This window comes from Lepisosteus oculatus, chromosome 5 (assembly GCF_040954835.1).
Source record: "Lepisosteus oculatus isolate fLepOcu1 chromosome 5, fLepOcu1.hap2, whole genome shotgun sequence".
Classification (NCBI taxonomy): domain Eukaryota; kingdom Metazoa; phylum Chordata; class Actinopteri; order Semionotiformes; family Lepisosteidae; genus Lepisosteus; species Lepisosteus oculatus.
This window is the reverse complement of record NC_090700.1, coordinates 35,116,033-35,135,894: the sequence shown is the minus strand read 5'-3', so window position 1 is coordinate 35,135,894 and position 19,862 is coordinate 35,116,033.

Genomic DNA, 19,862 nt, shown 5'->3' with positions numbered 1-19,862 from the left:
ATCCTACATGGAGTTTCTAGCTGTTGTAAATAAAGGAAGTGCTTGCCAAATCGTAGCCAAATACGAATATGGCTAACAAACACCCTCATTCTGCAGGTCCTTGGCCCATTCGAGATGATAAGAGGTGATTTTGAGAGGATCAAACGTACAGCCTTATAGCTTTAACCACTAAGTTTCTTAAAACCACAACTAGTGTGAGTTTCGTGAATGGATTCATGAGGCATTCATTCCACAAGTATTCATTGAGAATTCAAAACTGTCTTGAGGCAGGGAACGAAACTGATGCCGGAGCTGCTTTATTTATCTCATTCCTCCCCTCCCCCCCACCCCCCTCAGCCACCGCCAACTCTAACAAACACACACAAAAACTCCCCTCATCCCTGCCCCAGGGTTCTCACCAGGGTGTCCCACTTCACATGCTCCACTCGGCCTGTGTCAGACAAACTGACAATCAGGCTCCCTGTCAGTGTCGGCTGGGGCAATGCTTGGTGACAGGAAACTCCAGGGGAGCAGTGCCATCGTGGCATCCTCATGACATGAGCGTCACTGGCCATGACATCCCGACCTCAGTCTCAAACAGCCGTAGGTCATGTAGGCCACTGTTCACCTTACGACACTCTCGTAATTTTCTTAATGGGTTTCTGGAAGAATAATAAGGCCTCCGTTATTGCTTTGTCTCGTTAATCACCGTCTTCCTCTTTGCAGTCCACCGAATAATAACTAGTGTTGGAAAGGAGAACCTTGTAGACCAGGAATAAGAAAACTCATAGGGGAAACAAGTGTTGAAAATCTATTTTTTTGCACATTTTTTAAAAATTTAAGGCAATTGCTCGTATCAGGAAAAAATGTGGGCATTGGTTTTGCAAATTTCAGGCTTGTTTATGTGGATAAACCTTTCTGTGGATAAACCTTTTTCTATGGATCTAAAATGTTATCTTTTTTAGAGGGTTTTAGAGTTTTAAGAGTTTTAGAGGGCACGCACACCTGAAGTGAAGAATTTAGTTTGTAAAAGCAACCTTAATATTGACAGCCCCGGTATTGCTCAGATATTTATGTCAGAACTCACTACAATTGTAAATATGAATTTAAAATTTCACATATTAAATCTCTAACCACCAAATCACAGAAAACAAGACACCACGTGGTCACACTCTGTATTCCATGACTTGTGGAGCTGTTCTGTTATCTTTTATAATTAAGCTCATCTCAGGACTGAGTAATTTTTAACAAATATCAAACTTCCATCTTCCATCCATACATTCATTTCAATACTCCCCCTTTATATTAATGTGTAATAAAATGTAAAAATGAAAATGGGAATTCATTCCTGGCAACCCACAGGCAATTTCAAAGTCCATTTAACTTTATTAAAACGTCTCTCTTTATGAGCAATAACAAGAGGGAGAGCAAGTCGCAAATTGTAATGGGACAAGAGAAAACAGCCCCTGATGGACTCTCCCTGCCCTTTTCTTTTTATCTCCCTACTTTAGAGCTTTGGCCTCCAGCGCTCTTCTTTGAAAGCCATGGTGAGGCACCCTTGAGCTCTCAAAAATTTGTTTTGAAAAGTTCATCAAATGAGAAAAACTGAGGTTCTTCTGGGGCCAGTATGACAGGCTTTGATCTGAATCCAAGGCGTGCGCTTGCAGCCCATGACACCTCTCCTGTAACACTTCCATGAGCATGAAAATATATTTTGTGGAGCAAAATGATACTAAACATGGAAATCAGATCATGGCTGGTCAGATGCTTATAAAAAGAAGGATAAAACAGAAGTTCTTAAAGTAGTTATAAACCTGGCATCCTACGGCGATTTGAGGGAGGAGAGAAAGTGTGGCAGAAATGAAAGTTCGAGGTACAGGTCTCATCAGCAGCTCTTGGTCTGCTCCAATGCCCCAGCTGTAGCACCAGCTGAGAGTCTGTGACCAAATGCACAAAACATATGTGATTTATCCTGAAGGTTTCCTTAAGGATGTTGTGCAGAGCTTCTTAAAGGACTTTTCAATGAAAGTACTGGAGAGTAACAACTTTGATCTTGTCTACTTTTTGCACAGCTAAGTGTTAATCCCTTGCTCTTTTGCTCATCGGTTCATTATATCTAGTGGGGTTGGTGTCCTCCTTACTGCCTTACTGTCATTCCATCAGTCAAGATTTCAAGATAATTAAAATACAATGTAATTATTTCTATCATTCCATCTCTTTTGAACTACTGAAACACCTTTAATGATGAGGTGTTCTACAGTTACTAGAACTCAAGACCAATATTATACCAAATGATACTCATTTACTTGTTGGAGTCAGTACCCCAATTAAGGCAAAAGTCAAACTAAATTTTAATTCTTAAAGGGTTTTATGCAGCATGCTTCTACTAGTAGAAGGTTAGGACTTATAGCAAATCTTCAGGGACAAAGCTAGAGTGTTGCTGTTGTCTAAATGTTTGAAAAGATCCATGTGAAAAGGTGATTTGGGGAACAGTATATGATGTAGTGTGTTCACTATGCACTTCAACAATACAGTTCCTACCCTCGATTTTGTGTGGAATGTGTGCATTGTCTTAGATTTTGCTATAGCAAGGAGCACAATGTCTACAAAATTGACATCGGTATCCTGCTCTACCATATTTAAACTATTATATAGCCCAATAGGTTTCTGTCACACATACATAGCTATACAGCTCTGTAATAGACTATAATCTGTGCCTGGCTAGTGTAGGCCATGTGGTCTCAATCACACTGTAAAAAGTTATGCAGTTAAGTGCATTTCTGAATAAATTAGGTAGTTCTGAAAATGCTGCTTCCAAAAGAAAGAATGAAGAGAATATAACAATGGCAAGAACTTATGTGGCAGCTCCTCCACACAAAAGCTTGAAAAGAGCTGAAATTGGGCTGTGTGCTACCAAGGCTTTTATAGTCTACTTCCCCCAAACAACAAAACACATTAAAATATATTCACAATGACTGCAAGGTCTCCAAGGAATCCAGAAAATCAACCTGCATCTTTGTCTAGAAACCCTCTGCTTCCATATAGAAACCCACAGCTTCTTAAAAGCTAAAGGGCTGCAAAATCCAAGTGCTGTTCTTTTTGTTTCTTGGATGATGTGAGATGCTATGCAGTTAGTTGTTAAGTACTCAGGACGAACACTATCCCCACAGTGAGCTGAAGCTCTCAGGAAGGCGGTGAGGAGAAACACACATCCCAGATGAGGCTTTCCCAGAGCCATCCTCTATGAAAAAGGTGCAATTTAGCATGTACAGGGGGACTGGGACAGAAAAACAGATGCAAATTGGTTATGCTCTGCTGAGGAAGATTAAAACCTGCTTAGCTTGGGACCTTGATTATGAGCTGTTTCCACTGAATAGCACTGTACCCCTGTGGGTAAGCTGTGTAGAATGAGGGCCAATCAGCCTCTGTGTGTCCGCTATCAGACTCACACCTGGACCTCACTGATCTCAGCCAGGAGGAGCCCGTGCCTCCATGTTCATGGGGACACTGAGCGGCCGGGCAGCAGTTTTTTCAAAATTCCATTACGAAGAATTCCATAACATACAAAACAACCATTACTCATTGCCAAATGCACCATGGCTGCTTAGAAATTGTACCAGACAAATAATTCATTTGTGAAGTACATTTTTACTGTAAAAAGGTGTAAAAGACTCAAACAGCTGCTTAATTTATTTTAGCTTAAGGACCAATTTTCTTTATCTCCTCATTTTTAAGAGTCATGGTGAACAAGGACCCATATTGTCATCTTAAGCTAAACACGTATAACTCACCTGGGCTGAAATCCCCAAGCACCTCTCTATAAGACGCAAATTTCAATTTAGGTACTTGTACTATAAAGATCATGTGGCTTGTGCAATTACAATGTGGCAGAGAGACACATCTATATTTAAATGTGAGCCTAGTGACTTGAGTTCATTTGATAATAAATCACAATTACTGAATACAGTATGCAGATACTACACAGTGAATAATTACAAATGCATAATGGCCTTCCATTATGCTCAGGTCTGACTCTGCACAAAACAGCCAGAATGCAATGAAACCAAGAGGTGATGAGATGCACTTATAAAGATGCATTTAATTTTGAAATGAAGAAAAATGTCCCTAACATTCATTAGATGAAGGTTACCATTATTGAAATGGAACTGCTTAGTTTCAGCGGGAGCACTGATACAGACAGCAAATGTATTTGTCTAATAAACACGTCAGCCTTTCATCCTTGCTGGGAAATTAAATGTTTCAGCTGGCCACATTTACAGAGCACTATTTATTGCAGAAGCGACAGCAGAAGATTTGGAGGAAGAATAGGGAAGCTGAGGAGGTCCAGCTCACAATTTGTGCCTCATTTATCAAGAAAAAAAAAGATGAAGGCAGGGTAGGAGGGGGTTAACGAGGTAAAATAGTGACCCAGCTCTGTGCCATCCCTCAGCAACATGTTCTTACACGGTTGGGTTTTAAAGTTGCATTTTGGAAAGTGAAATGCAAAGGACTATGTCAAAAAATGGGTTTGAAGAGTTGATTCAAGTTTAAGAATACAGCAAAATAAATGGTTTCAAATCAAATATGCTCAAATCTTTAATGTTTTAATGATCTTGGGTATGGATCCTTTAATGTTCCTTTACAAAGCTCGTCAGTATAATTATAAATTAAGCTCACACAGCCTTGTTTTCTTAGCTGTAAAAAAGGACTGATTTTTTTTTACTTTAGTTAATATCAATGCTACGATCATATTGAGCTCTACTGACACAAACCCTTTCAATGAGCATTGCAACTCACTGACCTTAATCAGGTTGCTGATGGTAACTGATGTTCACTAAAATGAGTTACCTTTGAAAGAGTGCAAGAAAAAAACCTTACCAGCTGCTCACACTAGGGCTGGAATGACACTGGGAACAAATGTATAACAAACAGAAAGCATCTGGTCAATCTTTGAATCCCTGGTTGCTCCCCAGGTTCAGCCATTAAGGGTTAACCCTGATTCTTTTTCAGAGTAAGTATCCTGAGACAGATCACTGTTAACAGCACTTACATTTCTTACTGCTGAAGAGAGTCGCTTCAGACCTGTCATCAAATTAAAAGCACATCAGAAGACAGAGGGGGCTTCTCCCCTGCAAACGTTATTCTCTGATGAATTATGGATCCCCCTGTGTTAATGCCTCACTGTGAAGAGTAGCCCCGAATGGACAGACCCCATGTAACAAACATACAAGTTCTGGGTGCTTATGGAGATGATAAGGGAACCTCATGTACGCCTTCAAAATCCTCAAAGTCAACCCAGCGGACATCTTCAGAATCAACTAATACAGTGAAACATGAACCAGGTGGTAATTAAGGCAAAGCACAAAACCTTGGCAAGGAGGCACCTCTTTAGACAATGGGTTGTGAGAGTATACAACAAGTTGACCAGTCACGTTGATGAAGGTGATAGCTTCACATCTTTCAATAAGTTGCCTGCAGGATGAGATGCTTGGGTCAGTTAGCTACTAGCTATCAATTTGTCTAGGTGGGCAGAATGGTCTCCTCTCATTGGTAACCGTTTTGTGTTCTTGTGCTTCAGCCACCATCAGGCCATATGGGATTCTACTACTTCACCTCAAACTTGTAGCACATCATATCATTGGGTTGTAGTTACTGTATTAGCTTAAGTAGATGGTTACAAGATTCTGCACAACACAGAGATACAAATCCACACATTGCTTTGAAACTGCATAAATGCAATGGTTTCTGTTTTTGTATCCATCCATTTTCTAAGCACTTCTTCCAATTCAGGCTCACAGGAGAGCAACAGACACAAGGCAGGGTAAACCTTGAACAGTACACCTGTTAATCGCAGGGCAGGCTGACAAACACAAACAGGCACACCAGGGACAATTTTCCTGGAAGCCAAGTCCTACCAATATGTTATTGGACTGTGAGAGGAAACCAGAGCATTTGACGAAAACTCATTGGGAGAACATACAAACTCCACTCAGATAGCACAACAGGTCCGGAACTGAACTCAGGGTCCTAGCTCTGTGGCAGCAATACGAACTACTGTGTCATTGTGAATCCCCTCCTTACAAATCATCTTTGTGAAAATGTCTCTTTTTAACTAGACAGAGCTTCATATTTCCGTCTCTTTTCAGTTACTACAGCACATGTATGGCCCCACTTCATCTTCCTCTTCCTAATTGTGGAACTGAGGAACTTTTCCTTCAGCCCTTTTGTATTCAGCATCACAGATCATAGTAACAGGATTACTAGTTTTAAATCTCCCTGTTACCTAAACATTGAAGGCAGTACTAAGCTTAATAATAGTAAACATTGTATACTGTATAGTACTTTTCATGGTGCATCACCTCAAGGCACTGTACAACAGAAGCAAGTATGCACTAACTAAAACAAGCCTTCTCTCATTTGTAACCAATTTCTTATGCTCCAATAATTTGAAAGAACTAACACCAGGGCCAATTTTCCCTGAATCAAATTAACCTACCAGCACATTTTGGGACTATGGAAGAACACAGGAGCAACTGGAAGAAACCCACATGAACAAATGGTGAACATACAAACTCCATGGAGATCACACTCCAGGTCCAGAATTAATCCCAGTGCAACAGAGCTGTGAGATAGCAATGCTAACTAATGCACCACAGTGACATCACGTTTTTTCATTTATTCTTGTCACTTACATGCTTGTGGCATGTGGATGAAATAAAACAGTGAAGTGTCTTAAACAATAATGCCAATCTAATTTTGCTGCATCCATGAAATGATTACAAGTACAGACTGATAAAAGGATATCTCTGGGTTTTAACAGTTTTTCTGCACAGAGAGATCTACTGGGACTCTATGCTGGGTCTAATTCAGTGTTAGATCAGTCAACTCTCCAAGCTTTTAAGTTAAAAAGAACCAGAGTCTGAGAGTGTGAGGCACTCCAGGCTGTACATAGCATCATTCTCTAACCCATAAACCCTCCGGATTCAAGGGGATTAAAGCTACAAGAAAGAAGACATACTGTAAAGACACAAAGACATTTCGGATGTCACTGTATTCCTTACCATGTAAAGACACAGCAAACAGAGTAGAACCAGAGATGTGGAAAAAGTCTGAGGAGATAGCTGAGCTTATAGAAATGGACTTTTATTACCTTATCAATATTACCTCAAGGCCACAATTAATGCCTGAAACCAGAACAAAAACATCTCACAATTCACACAACAAACTTGTCATCCGACTTCACATCGCATCACTACTAAATGCAGAGAACATAAAGTTGATTTTTTTAGTGGATTACTTCATGAAAAGAAGTCTGTCTTCTGCACTCCCCAGGCTGTGCATGGCCAGGCTACAGGGGAGTGGGGTGTCATTGCAACAGCACTGCCTCGATGGTAAGGCTGCTCATTTTAATGCAACAGGGCACTGCGGCATCTAAAATGGAGGGACAGCAAACCTTCCAACTCGCCTCCTTCTCCACACAGTTAAAAATGAGCATTAAAGGAAAGAGTAGGGCCCTGAGTGAGAGATAACTGGATCCCATGGTCTCCAGTCAGTAGAGGGGGAGACAGAGGACATGAGAGCTCAGGAACAGCAGAGGGGGAGAAGAAGCATAGAGTTCAGATCCCAATCTCTACACACCCCCATCCTTGCCATAACAATTTTTAGTCCTCTTGATAAGGCATTTCAGTGAGATTTCGATATATATATATATCAGCTTTTGCCAATTTCTCAGTCTTTGATGGTTTTTTCCTCTCCAAAACAGAGTGGCTTTACACTTCATGAGATTCTGAGTGGGAGCAGAGGACTAATTGTTTTTCTCTATAACATGGCAAGATAAAACATCAGCAGGTGAACTCTTTAAGCTTCTATAAGACCATTTGGGGTTTTAAATTTCACATGAATGGGCATAGGTGCTAAAAGATTATCATCTTATTTCTCCCTATCTGCATTTCAGCCCATGTAGCCACATTTCTCGTCTGTAATGACTCATTGTAAACAATGTGACCTCACCTGTCAACATTAACAATTTATCTTAATGAAAATGCAGTATTCTTTTTATAATTGCCGGAATTAAGGTGAGTGTCTACAAATTAGTACAGTGCTATTTATGGGTGCTGTATTATGAATTGTTTTTGGTATCAGATTAATTGTTCCAAAAGCATATAGTGTATGGCCCTTTGATAAAAAAAGAAATGTATTCAATACATTAGTACAGCACAAGAAAGAGAAAACAAATTGCCAGTCAATATCCTAATGGTTATTCAATGTTCTTAAATACACATTCCATACTTACACTATACATGATGTAGCACCCCTACTAGCATTTGCAAAGGTCTACCTTATTTCATAAACCTATTTCACATGCCTTTAAAAATCCCCCTGACCAGCACCACAAAGGGTACAGAGTGGGGAGCTGTGTTAGCACGAGCCGCAAAAGAGCAAGCAAAGGTTAAAACACAACATTTTTGCTGTGGAGCATTCTCCTGTGAATGACAGAGGTATGTAAGTCCTGGGAAAGGTCATATGTGCTTAGATGAGAACAGCTCTCTCTACAGCAAGACATTTTTTAAATGAACTGCTGAGACCACGATCCTAAACGTATTTTGGGCTTTTTCTATTTTTTTATCTGGTCTAAGGGCTCCTTTACTTAGCAAACTTGAATTAAAAAGTCACAAAAGTCTGGAGGAATTTCCCACAATGACAGCAACACCTAATGTGTGTGCCGTTTGTGCAGTGTGTTGTGAACGTGTACAGGCAGAAAGCAGAAGGGGGAAGGGGTTGAGAGGAAAAATGATTTAGCTACAGAGGAAGAGCCATTCATTTCAAGCTGCAATGTCCTTTACCTTCTTTAACTCATTGATAGTTCTTCTACCCTTAAATGCTTGTGACAGCAATGGATGAGTGTGGGTTTTAGAGCCATCATCATTTATTCAGAGATGAGAGGTTTGTGCTAAACGAAGGCCGTACCTTAATGTACAACTGTCAGTCAGCATGGCTAGGCCTCACTGTTCATCATGGACCTTATTGGACCTGACAGGAGAAGGGCTGGGGGAGGGGGGCAAGCAAGACAGATGACAGAAGGGACTAGAGGGGTTTCTGTAGTGGCTTGAGCAGTTCAGGAGCTGGCGGGAGCACAGACGGAGCTCTGTGATCACAGGTTAGAGACTGGGTCATGTTACTTGCTGACTATGACCTGAATTTCCCCACTCCCAGGACCCTCAGTGACACAGCGGGAACTGCAGCCATGTGGTTCTGTCAATGTGTGTTCTCCCCTCCTCCTGGCACTGAACCTCAGGTACAGGGCTGTGGTGCCTACCCGTGTCCTGTGGGTAGGACAGAGGAGTCTGCCTCCACTGCCTCATTCATTCATGCATGCAGTCTCAGAAATTGTGCCAGCAAGCCACAGACAGCTATTCCGAAATCTGGTGGATATTCAGTAAGTGAAACAATCGGAGATTCTAAATTTATTTAAAAATGGATGAAAAAAGAGTAATATTGGCCACTCTTATTAGTACAGTTAGGCTTAACAGAGTGGAGGTGTCTCTGATGGAATCACTACAGGGCAGCTATACTCCAAATGCATCACAAGAAAGGCTCTTTTACATACAGTATGCTCCACAAGGGAGGCTCTCATTCTGTCACCCTGTAGTCACTGAGTTATTTACAGTAAGCTTCAATGCCACACTATCGCTTGGGCTCTATTTAGCTCACCACGGAGCTGCAGTGTGTTACAGACTGCATTCGCAACTGTTTGTTCTTGAAGCATTTAGCAAATTAAATCAAAGATTACTATACAGTTAAAAAGGGTTCATTCCTGCTCCCCAGCTAAATCAATTCAGAGGCTCTGCACTTTACTCCAGCATAAGCAAAATGCAGCTGTCACTCTGCTGCACTCTAATACACACATACACAAACAGGAAGTGTCAAATTAAAACTGAATACATTATCAGCTGGGTGATTTTTATTTACTCTTTTTGTCCTGGTACTTATTATGTATTTATATAATGGTAATTCAATTGGTGGATTCAAGCTAAATATTTTTATTTCAGGGGTGGGTGCGTTTTATCAACGCATGTTGTAGCCCATTAAACAGCTATTACGCTGCCTTATTAATGTCGCTTCTCATAGAGTCTGATTATGTACCCATTATATGTGTTACATTACAGGAGCTCCTCACACTCTGGGAAATGGAAAACCTTTAAACCAACTAGGGCTGTGGGCTTTTTGCTAATGAACTAGACTCCTGTTATGTCTTTCCAAGGTACAGATCAGGTTAACACTGGCAGCCTTGCTCTATCCTTCCTGGTGTATTATTCATCAAAGAGCTTTGGAGGTCCGACTTCAGAGGAAAAGCTTCTTCTCGGCTGTCTGTCACAGACTGGGGGCTGTACACTATGGCAAGCCATTTTAACATTTTGCATTCAATATCAAAAAGCAGCTCATTGCTGGTAATGGGAACATTAACCTGGAATCTATCCCGGCAGGACAGGGTGTTATTTGGGACTACTTCCTGGATGGCACGCTTGTCCATAACAGATTGTGCTTTCACACGGACAATTCAGAGACAATTTAAGCACATAAGAAGGTTTGCAAATGACAGGAGGCCATTAGGCACACCTTGGTCATTTGGTTTTCAGGAGCTAGGTGATCTGAGTAGAGTGCATCTATTTGCACTTCAGACTCCCACTGAACAATGAATCCAAAACAAGATATTGGTATACTGTATATATCTTCAATATTAGCAGGCCAATTATAATACATAAAATTAAGAAGAAATGAAGATTAAATCCTTAAGACCACTATCCGATTTCTTTTTCATTTATTTATTTTTTCATTTCATTTTATTTTCAGATATGTGGGATTTTGTTCGATGAGATGAATTCGTTGGTTAAAGAAATCAGAAATGAATTGGACCAAAGCCAGGTATTAATGGGAATTTATACAGAAATGCTCAGAAAAATCCTCATTTTCACAGATCACAATCTGCTAACTAAGGAATATACTACCTCAGGATGTCCATTTTGGTTAAGACCTTTTTTGAGCAAAGGGGAGAGAGCCGCGTTTAATATTCTCAAGCCTGTGAAGCCCGAATGTGCTTGATGTAACTTGAGTCAGTCTTCCAGCACTATTAATTAGAAAAGCATTCATCTGTTGAATTTATACCCAGAGAAGTAGTCAAAATCCCCAGATATAGGCAAAGTAGCTGGAATACAGATCACCTGGGTGGAGAAGTACAGTAAGAGATCATCTTCATATAAAAACAATACTCTACACTCCTACTCATTCCTCAAGCCAATAGAAAGGGGTTCAATTGCCAATACAAACAAGGAGCCGGAGAGCACAGCTGATGTGTACCAGAAGACAGCTTTAAAACCACCAGTCGTTCCATATTCATCTAAAGATAGGGTGGTGGAATATACAAAAGATAAATCCAATAAGAAAATAATCTCCTAGACCAAACTTCAAAAATGCAAAGAATAAATAGTCCCGGTCTATTCTATCAGAAGCCTTTTCAGCAGAGGTCGAGGGCGACTAAATTCTATTAAACAAAAAGTCTATGAAAATAGAAAAAGATTGAGGGCTGTGAATAATCTCAGCTATAGGGCAAGATTATTGTTAGAAGTAGGGTTTCTAAATGATGAGCAAGCACCTTAGCCAGCACTTTTACACCAGAGATGAGGCAAAAGATTGGATAATAAGAACCATAGTCAGTAGGCTGCTTATCTTTTTAAAGTGACAGTAAAGGAGAAGCTTGCCACAGAGGGTCAGGGTTAGAAACTTGTACCAAATTACTCTCCTAGACCACAAAGAAGAAGATTGGCAAAATAACTACTGCATAGGTAATAAATTTCCCTTTTGAATGGGAACCGTTTGAATAGCGCCTTCTTATTTTGCATCAACCTAACTGCAGAAAGTAGTTCATTCAACTTCAAAGGCTGTTCTGGCTTCCAGTTGACTGTTGAATCAATTGTTGGAAAGACAAGATGATGAAAAAACTCCCACAAATGTGAGTTATCAGCAGGGGAACTGTGAACTGTACAGCTTGGTATAAAAGGAAGCAAACACTTCATCTATCCCAAATGGATTAACTGTAAGACTCCCGAAGGACCTGCATACTCCAGTCATGAGAAGGGAGGCTTCCTTTCTTCTAAGCTGATGAGAGAGAAGACTGTTTGCCTTATCTTTACATAGAGGATCACTGAGACTGGAGTGGTAGTCTCCCAGTCACAATTGTAGAAAAAAGATCAAACCAAGTCTGTGCTGCCAACAATTCCTTATGTCATTCCTGAAGGGGGCAATCTATATTCTTAATTTATTTTCAATAAGTGCTTGCTTGTTAGTTCTATGATGCTTAAGAAAGTAGAAGCAGGAAGAAAATGATCTGACCCCAAAGAACAGCATTCCAGAACAGCTTACATATTCTGGGTAAACAGGTACTGTCAGGTGCAGGTCTCTAAGAAAGGAGAATTTGAATTACAAATGAGTTCTGAATTTTTATTTTTTAAGTACAATAGTTAGACTTCCACAACTTCCAAATAGGCTTATCAAGGTAAAAATAGAGGTTGAGAGGCAAGGGAGTGTGATCGGAAATGACAATTACTAAAAATTCAATTGATTTAAGCGGTATTGGAAGATTTTTTTATCTACGAAAATCAATTTAGGAGTTGAAATGATCAACTGAATCAAAAAGAGAGAACTGCCTGGCATTTGGAAGCAAAAACCTACACAACCATTGAAATTCATAGACAGACAGGGCCCCTGAAAAGGAAGTTGGAGAGCACTTGTCTAATCTAGGATTCATCCCACAGTTAAAATTACCTCCAACAATCAAATAATGGGAGTTCAAATTAGGAAGTGATGATAATGGTGCCTTCATAAAAACTTCCATCATCCCAGCTGGCCTCATAAACATTAAAAGCACTGGGATTTGAAGTAATTGCCCAGAAACAATATTAAAATGGCCATTTGGATCTGCCTTAGCATCTATTTTTGCATGTATCAGAATGGCAACCCCCAGAGAAGCAATGCTTTGATGATGTTATTAAAATCATTCCTCACACAACTACAATTCTCAATGTCATATATATCAGAAATAGTATTTCTTATAACAGACACATTTTTGTGTTTTCCAAACATATAAATGTAATCACTGCCATCAGAATACTGCCTTTTATTAAGATAAAGGAATCGGTATTATGCCAAGTGAAACTAGAGTTCCACAAACCCAACGGTATACGCTCTTGGAATACATTTCAGAGTCCTATTTCAGACAAAGCAAACTACCAGACAGTTCCATATTTGGGGCTTGCTGCATCTTCTTAGAATATATTTTATTCTCCTATAAGTTCCAGCAGAACATGCACAGTCCACTTTGTCTCAGAATCGTTGTGGACTTGTCCTTTAGCCCTTTTGTACCTACTGTAGCAATCACAGATCATAGTAACAGGATTACTAGTTTCAGATCTCCCTGTTGCCTAGACTCTGAAGGCACTACTAAGCTTTTAAGTCCTGATATGACATCTGCACAAAATGTAATAATGGTAAACATTTATATATATATTTTATATAGCACCTTTCATGGTGCATTACCTCAAGGCACTGTACAAGAAAAGCAACAAACTAATATAACTAGAATGAAAGTCTAGAGTATAAAAGCAAGTCTTCTTTCTTTAATAACTAATTTTTTATGTTCTGATGTTTTGAGAGTACTAACTTGCAAGATCTGAAATGCGATAGGAGATCATTACACAGTCTAAGAGCGTCAGGACAGAAATCACACTTCCCTGGCATCTCCCAGTGTTTGGAGCTTCTTAATGGGAAACAAAAGAAGACCAGAGGTGGAGTGTAGGGGAATTGGGGGTAAACAGTGCACTGATGCAGTCATGAGCCAGACTGTTCAGCCCTTAAAGGTGATGTGATCAACAGTATTTAGATTCTGATTGTGAAATCCCCAGGTAGGCAGTGCAAGAAAGCTAAAAGAGTTGACATACAGTAAGCATTTTAGTTGTTATAGATGTAGAATATTCATAAATGCTTCAGTGTCATCAGCTGATTTTGTTGTAACTCATGTATTATTCACCAATCAACAACCATTACAGTCCACTCTCACTGCTGCTAACATGCGTATAAACCTCTGCCCTCCACCCCACTCTTCAGATGAAATCCAGGTTTGTGTTTTGTGTGCATTTATTTCAATCTTTGCATTTTATTTTAATCATTCAAGCCTAAAACATACGGATAGCTTCTGCTCTGCAAATAATTAGTATAAGTCACTTTCTAGTTACTTCTCATTCAACTGAAAAAAAAATCTACAGTAAAAGCCATGCTAAAAAAACCTCTACACATTTTGGAATGGCTCACAACAACACATGACTAATCAGCCTGGACACATTTCAAACATGATTTTGCAGTTCATTCAACATTAAATGTGTCCAGACTAGCTCACTTTCAAACACTGCAAAATCAAAGACATTAGTTATAATAATCGTCCATTAGACTGTACTAACAGTAGCCCAGTCGGTTTGAAAACACATGGGGTCCTTTCAGTTTTTTACTGTATTTTTCACATGGATTTCCACGGGAAAGTTTTACTGTGCAAAAGTCACTGCTTAAAAGATTAGGTTGTCCTTTTTGTTGTGGTATATGGATTGTAGTGTTGTGTTTGGATTTTGCTGGTTAAAATATTTATAATGCCCTTGTTGTGCAGTTTCTATCTGGAGTGTTGTTGTCGGCATTATACTATCGATTTTTTTTAATTACTAAATATTTTTTCTTGGTTGTAAAAATAAAATGACGGTTGTGCTAAGAGGAAAATGGAGATCACTTGCATTTGTGATATTGTGAGAAAGGATTTTTAAAAATGTTGTTTTTAGTGTAGTGTTATTAGGGAAATAACACTCTTAGTCAGATGGGCCTACAATGGAGTGGATGAGGTTAAATGACACCAGCAAATTGATGGAAGGAGTTCCATGCTCTTCCACCACTGGCTTCGTACACTTCAGACTACAGACAAACGGCTTTCAACTCTCCACGGGGCCCTTGATCTTTGAGTTTTTTGGGTAATTTCTGAGTGCCTGAGATTACCTGCTGGCCAGAGGCAGTGCATATTTAAGTCATGACACACAGTAATAAATGGAAGTGAGGATCTATGTTGGCTGTTAACTAGCTGCCTGTAATCTGTCTGCTGCGAGGCTCAGGCAGGTGTGAGAGCTGGGAAAGCTAAACAGCAGTGACCTCACTGATGTGAACAGAAGACCTAGTGTCAGGAAAACGGGTAATACTGCCGAAAATGAATAATAGCAGGGCAAAGAGAAATGTCTTGTACAGTCCCGCCCCTGCTCAGACCTGTCTTGAGAATTCAATAGCGCTTTTGTTTCATGCAAGTCTTTTGAAAAGAAAAAAAAAGGGTTTTGACCACATTGGTCCCAACTACAGGAAATTACTTTCTTGTTCTGTTTTCTGGTTTATGGAAATCTCCTCCGTAGCCTAAGTGATTACTGCCAAATGCTATGTTATCTTTATAGCTATTGAAGATGGAGTATTATTTACAGACGTGTGAAACAAACTTTGTTGTTAAAACCACCAGTGTACAGAATCCAGACCACCCAAAGAGTATTCACCCAAAGAATCCTCGTGTGGGACTTTCATACAAAGGATATACAGTAGAGTAGAAAAATGAAACAAGGCCAGATACATATATAGAGTTCGTGTATATACTGTACATGATAGAGTATGAACCAGATGGAAGTAGCTATTTATATAAATATAAAAAAACAACTATTGCTTGTATTATGATACAGAACTTTAAGTTCACAGATAATAGAACTGCACTACCATTATCACCCACCCATATCCTTACAAATTCAAGGAGTCATCATCTTCTGTTATTCACATGTCTACTGCAGGCGATTACTTATACACTCTGCAAGTGGCTACCTTCAGCTGACTCACCCTGTTAATTAACGGCAAATAAAGGGATTCAAGTATAAAAGCCTTAAGATGACAATGAAAAGCACTTTTAAGGACAAGCATGAAAAGAAAACATCTGGGATAAATCTTCAGGCTTTGTAACTTTCTTACCAGATGCCACAGCTATCTTTTAAAACAGAACATGCAAATAGCAGCATTGGCTTTTTGCTAATCATCACCAGAAAAACACCTGTGATACACACAATGAGCATCTGTGGTCAACAGACTACCTGGGAGGATATTGTATGTGGGATGTTAGCTAGACTCTTCCTGACTGGGACTGGCATGGATAACAGTTTTCTTCCAGTTCTTCTCCAAACACTACTTGACTTTCCTTTTACTCCTACATAAGATCTTCTCTGGAAAAAGAGATCACTTTCCCGGGTGTCTCCAAGACATGTCCCACCTTGATATCACAGGAACTAAATTCTGGCATTATAGTTTCGTATTTTAAGTTGAGTTTCGGTTCATAGACCTGCATTACCTCGTCATTATGTTATTAAGTTATCAAGTTACACCGCTTTTTTTCAAGGTGGTTTTTATCTGTAGACTTCCTGAGAAACAACCAAAAAGTGAAAGAATTCATTGAGTCCACTGAGGAGTAACCAATATCTTTGGCTGTGACATGCAAGTGCTTCTGTAAACACAGAGTGTTTTCCTGGAACTCCTTCTCTCCTGGCTGAGATGTGAAATATGCTAAGAAGACAGATATGCAGACACACTTACTGTCGCAGTTAAATCCAGAAGCCCTGGTTTTGAACCTTTGAAAAGTCTGTCAAAATGCAGTTCCAGAAACAGAATGCAAACAAAGGACATGGTTTAAGAATAAACTTTGTTACTGTATTTGAGAAATATATCTTTGTCCAATTCTCTTCTAGTCTACTTTTTAACACCTATAACCTTATTACTGATGTAATATATAATGCAATATAAGACCGTAATCCACTAGTGTAATATAGTCTTATAAATACAAGGGAGACAAATAAAAGTAAAACTAAATTCACTTGAAATTTGAAAGGCAAAGGTTTAATTATAACCTTAGTAGTTTGCTTAGTGCTCGGTTGTTACTGGCTCCAATGCTGGACCAAGGCTGACACACTCAGTTGAGGAGGTTGACAAACACCAGTAAAAACAGGCACAAAAAAAAAGATCAGTCTTGGTGGAATGTGACTGTGGAATGTGAAGCCTCCCAGGAATAGGAGTTTCCTACATGTGGACACCACAGTGCTTTGACAAAACCATGTGACAGAGTCACTGACTTCTCATTGCCACACTTGTGATCATTTCCTCTGGGATCCTTTGCCGACATTTTAGAGACCCTTGAACAGGGAAGCTCTGTTTAGAGGATTAAAGGGGAAAAGGGTCATTGGTGCGACTATTTTAAGCAATGGCATAAAAATATTTTTACAATCAATGGAAGATATCGATTGAAGCATCATTACTGCTTCTCATGCAGCAACTTATTATATTTAGTTTTCATTTACTGTACATCAAGAATACATACTGTATTTGTGTTCCCTTCAGAAAATAACATTTATCTACCCATTATTTTTATTCCCAGGGACTCAGAACACGGAATTATAGTGTCTGAATCAATGCTAGTTTTTATATTCTGTATATTTATAATAATACAATAGAATTTCTATAATTTAAATCAGCAGACAATAGAAGGACAGCAGGCCAGTTGTTTAGATAATTGCCTTTGTCACATGTTCATCTTGTTCCTGTGAAAAGATCTTTGGCCAGCAGATCACTCCTTTTCTGCTCCATATAAAGACCCTTCCTAGAAGGAATTTCACTAACGTTCGAAATTCTCTCAATCTGATTCTCCATCCCTGGAGCCTTCAGAATTTCGAGCTGGAACGCTTTGAACACCCTTTCCTTTTTTGGTTGTCTGAAGTGCTGCTCAACTCCCTGGCTCTGTAAACACTCTGATGGCAGCAGCCCAAACCTCACGGAGCGCAGATCCCTGTCGTCTCCTCGAACAGAGACAAATGACTCTGTCTACACCTGCACAGCTCTGCAATAGCCATTCCTACCAGCTCCCATGATTAGTGATTTCCATTAACCTCTAATCAGGGAAGTTAATTTCCCATGTCTCATAGCTACTGCCTTTAAATGATGTAGCGGTTTTAAAAAAGGAGCTGAACTGAATTAGTCATAGGCCACCCCATCATCCTGACCCAGTCGGTCTTATTGTTTAAAGTGATGATGTAAAGTGGACAGTAATGAAGGGGTAAGCTCATTGCCATTTCTTTGCATAATGTAAAGAAAAGCCAACAGGACCACCTACTGAATCTCTCTCCCATTCAAGCAGAAATAGAACACATGATTCTGCCAGAAATGACCACTTACAAGCCCTGTGTTACTGCCAGCAACAAGGGCCTTCTTGTTATAAACTCAGCAGACACACAGTTTTAAGTCACAAGGTTATCCACCAGAAAATGTAAGTCAACACATACAGTACTAGACACTTTTAAGAAGCTTATTTTATTCAAACTACAAAGTGTCACAAAACTACCAATAATTCTATCAGGGTTCCCTGTAGTTGCAACCTGTTATTTGTTTAAGATGTGAAGTTTCAGTATCACCACAGCCTGAAACGCACATTCAGATCAGAAAATGAAAACAACTAGTTCATACTGATTTAGTTGTCACGCATTGTGTGCTTATAGTTCTGGGTGGCGAAGCTGGTTTTGCACAAAAAGCATAATCCGTTTGGCCTCAGGAGCTAATGAAAGATATTGGCTTCTTCAGTTTTTGCTTATTTTTATCGTAGGCATGAAGTAAACCCTTAGCAGCAGTTTCAACCTGGAAAAGGGACTTAAATGTCACAGATTTAACTATTGTACAGTATGTCATGGAACAATATTTGAGGTTATAAAAACTTTGCTTCCAAAACTCCAAAACCATTGATCCACTTAAATTTCCTTAAGTTCAACACTCAACTTGAAGTTCACAGAGTGCACCTGACCCCTCGTAGAGGGAAGCACTTGAAGCTGGTTCTGAGTCCCCTGTGGGCACCTCCTCACACACTGCAGGTGCCACTGATAGTGGTCATGTTCTAGGAAGAAGTCTCCTCTCGTTTGTGCATTATCCTCAAGAGGGATCATCCCTGTCCACCTGTACTGTTACTAGGGGCCGGTCCCCTGGGCCTGGGCCTCCGACAGCAGCAGGAAGAGATCTGGCTGGGTGGTCTGACTGCTCCACATCCCCTCTCCTGGCGTCAAGGCCTCCTGGCCTGTCTTGAGATCACCGATGGGAGGATTGCGACTGTGGGAATCAATGGTGCCAGTGGGGGCTGGCAGAGGCTTGGAGTGCTGCTGCTGGCACAACCAAACCTTGTTGCAAGGGGGCTCTGCTGTAGCTGTTGGACCACAGTTTAGTAGACCAAGTAGGCAGAATCCTGGAGAACAGCAGCACTGAGTGGAACTGGAGAGTGGAGAGTGGAGAGTGGAATTGGTCTTTTGTGTGGGGTGGGAGGGAATTATGTTTTTTTTATTTGCACTTTGCAACATGTTGCATTTTGTTAGTAAAAGTTAGTAAAATAAATCACTTGATAGTAGACAACAGCAAACCAAAATAAAAGGCATAAGCCATAAAACTTTATCAAGCTTGCACTCAGAAGCCTACACACAATGTAAATGGAAATGTGAAGTTAAGGCAATTGTCCACAGGTTGCTACTGAGAGGCATTCAAACATTATGATCATAGTGTTTTAACCCTCCGAGCCTCAATCTTACATTTACTACCACTTTTCTTTAATTAAAGATGCAGGATTAATTAACCATCCCATGTCAGAGATGTACAAGACAGCACTGTGCATTTTCAATCTGCATAGATAGAATGGAGAAGGTGCAGCCTTAGCTGTGATCTACGTGTCTTTGCCAAATAATACCAGCTCTCAAGTTCTG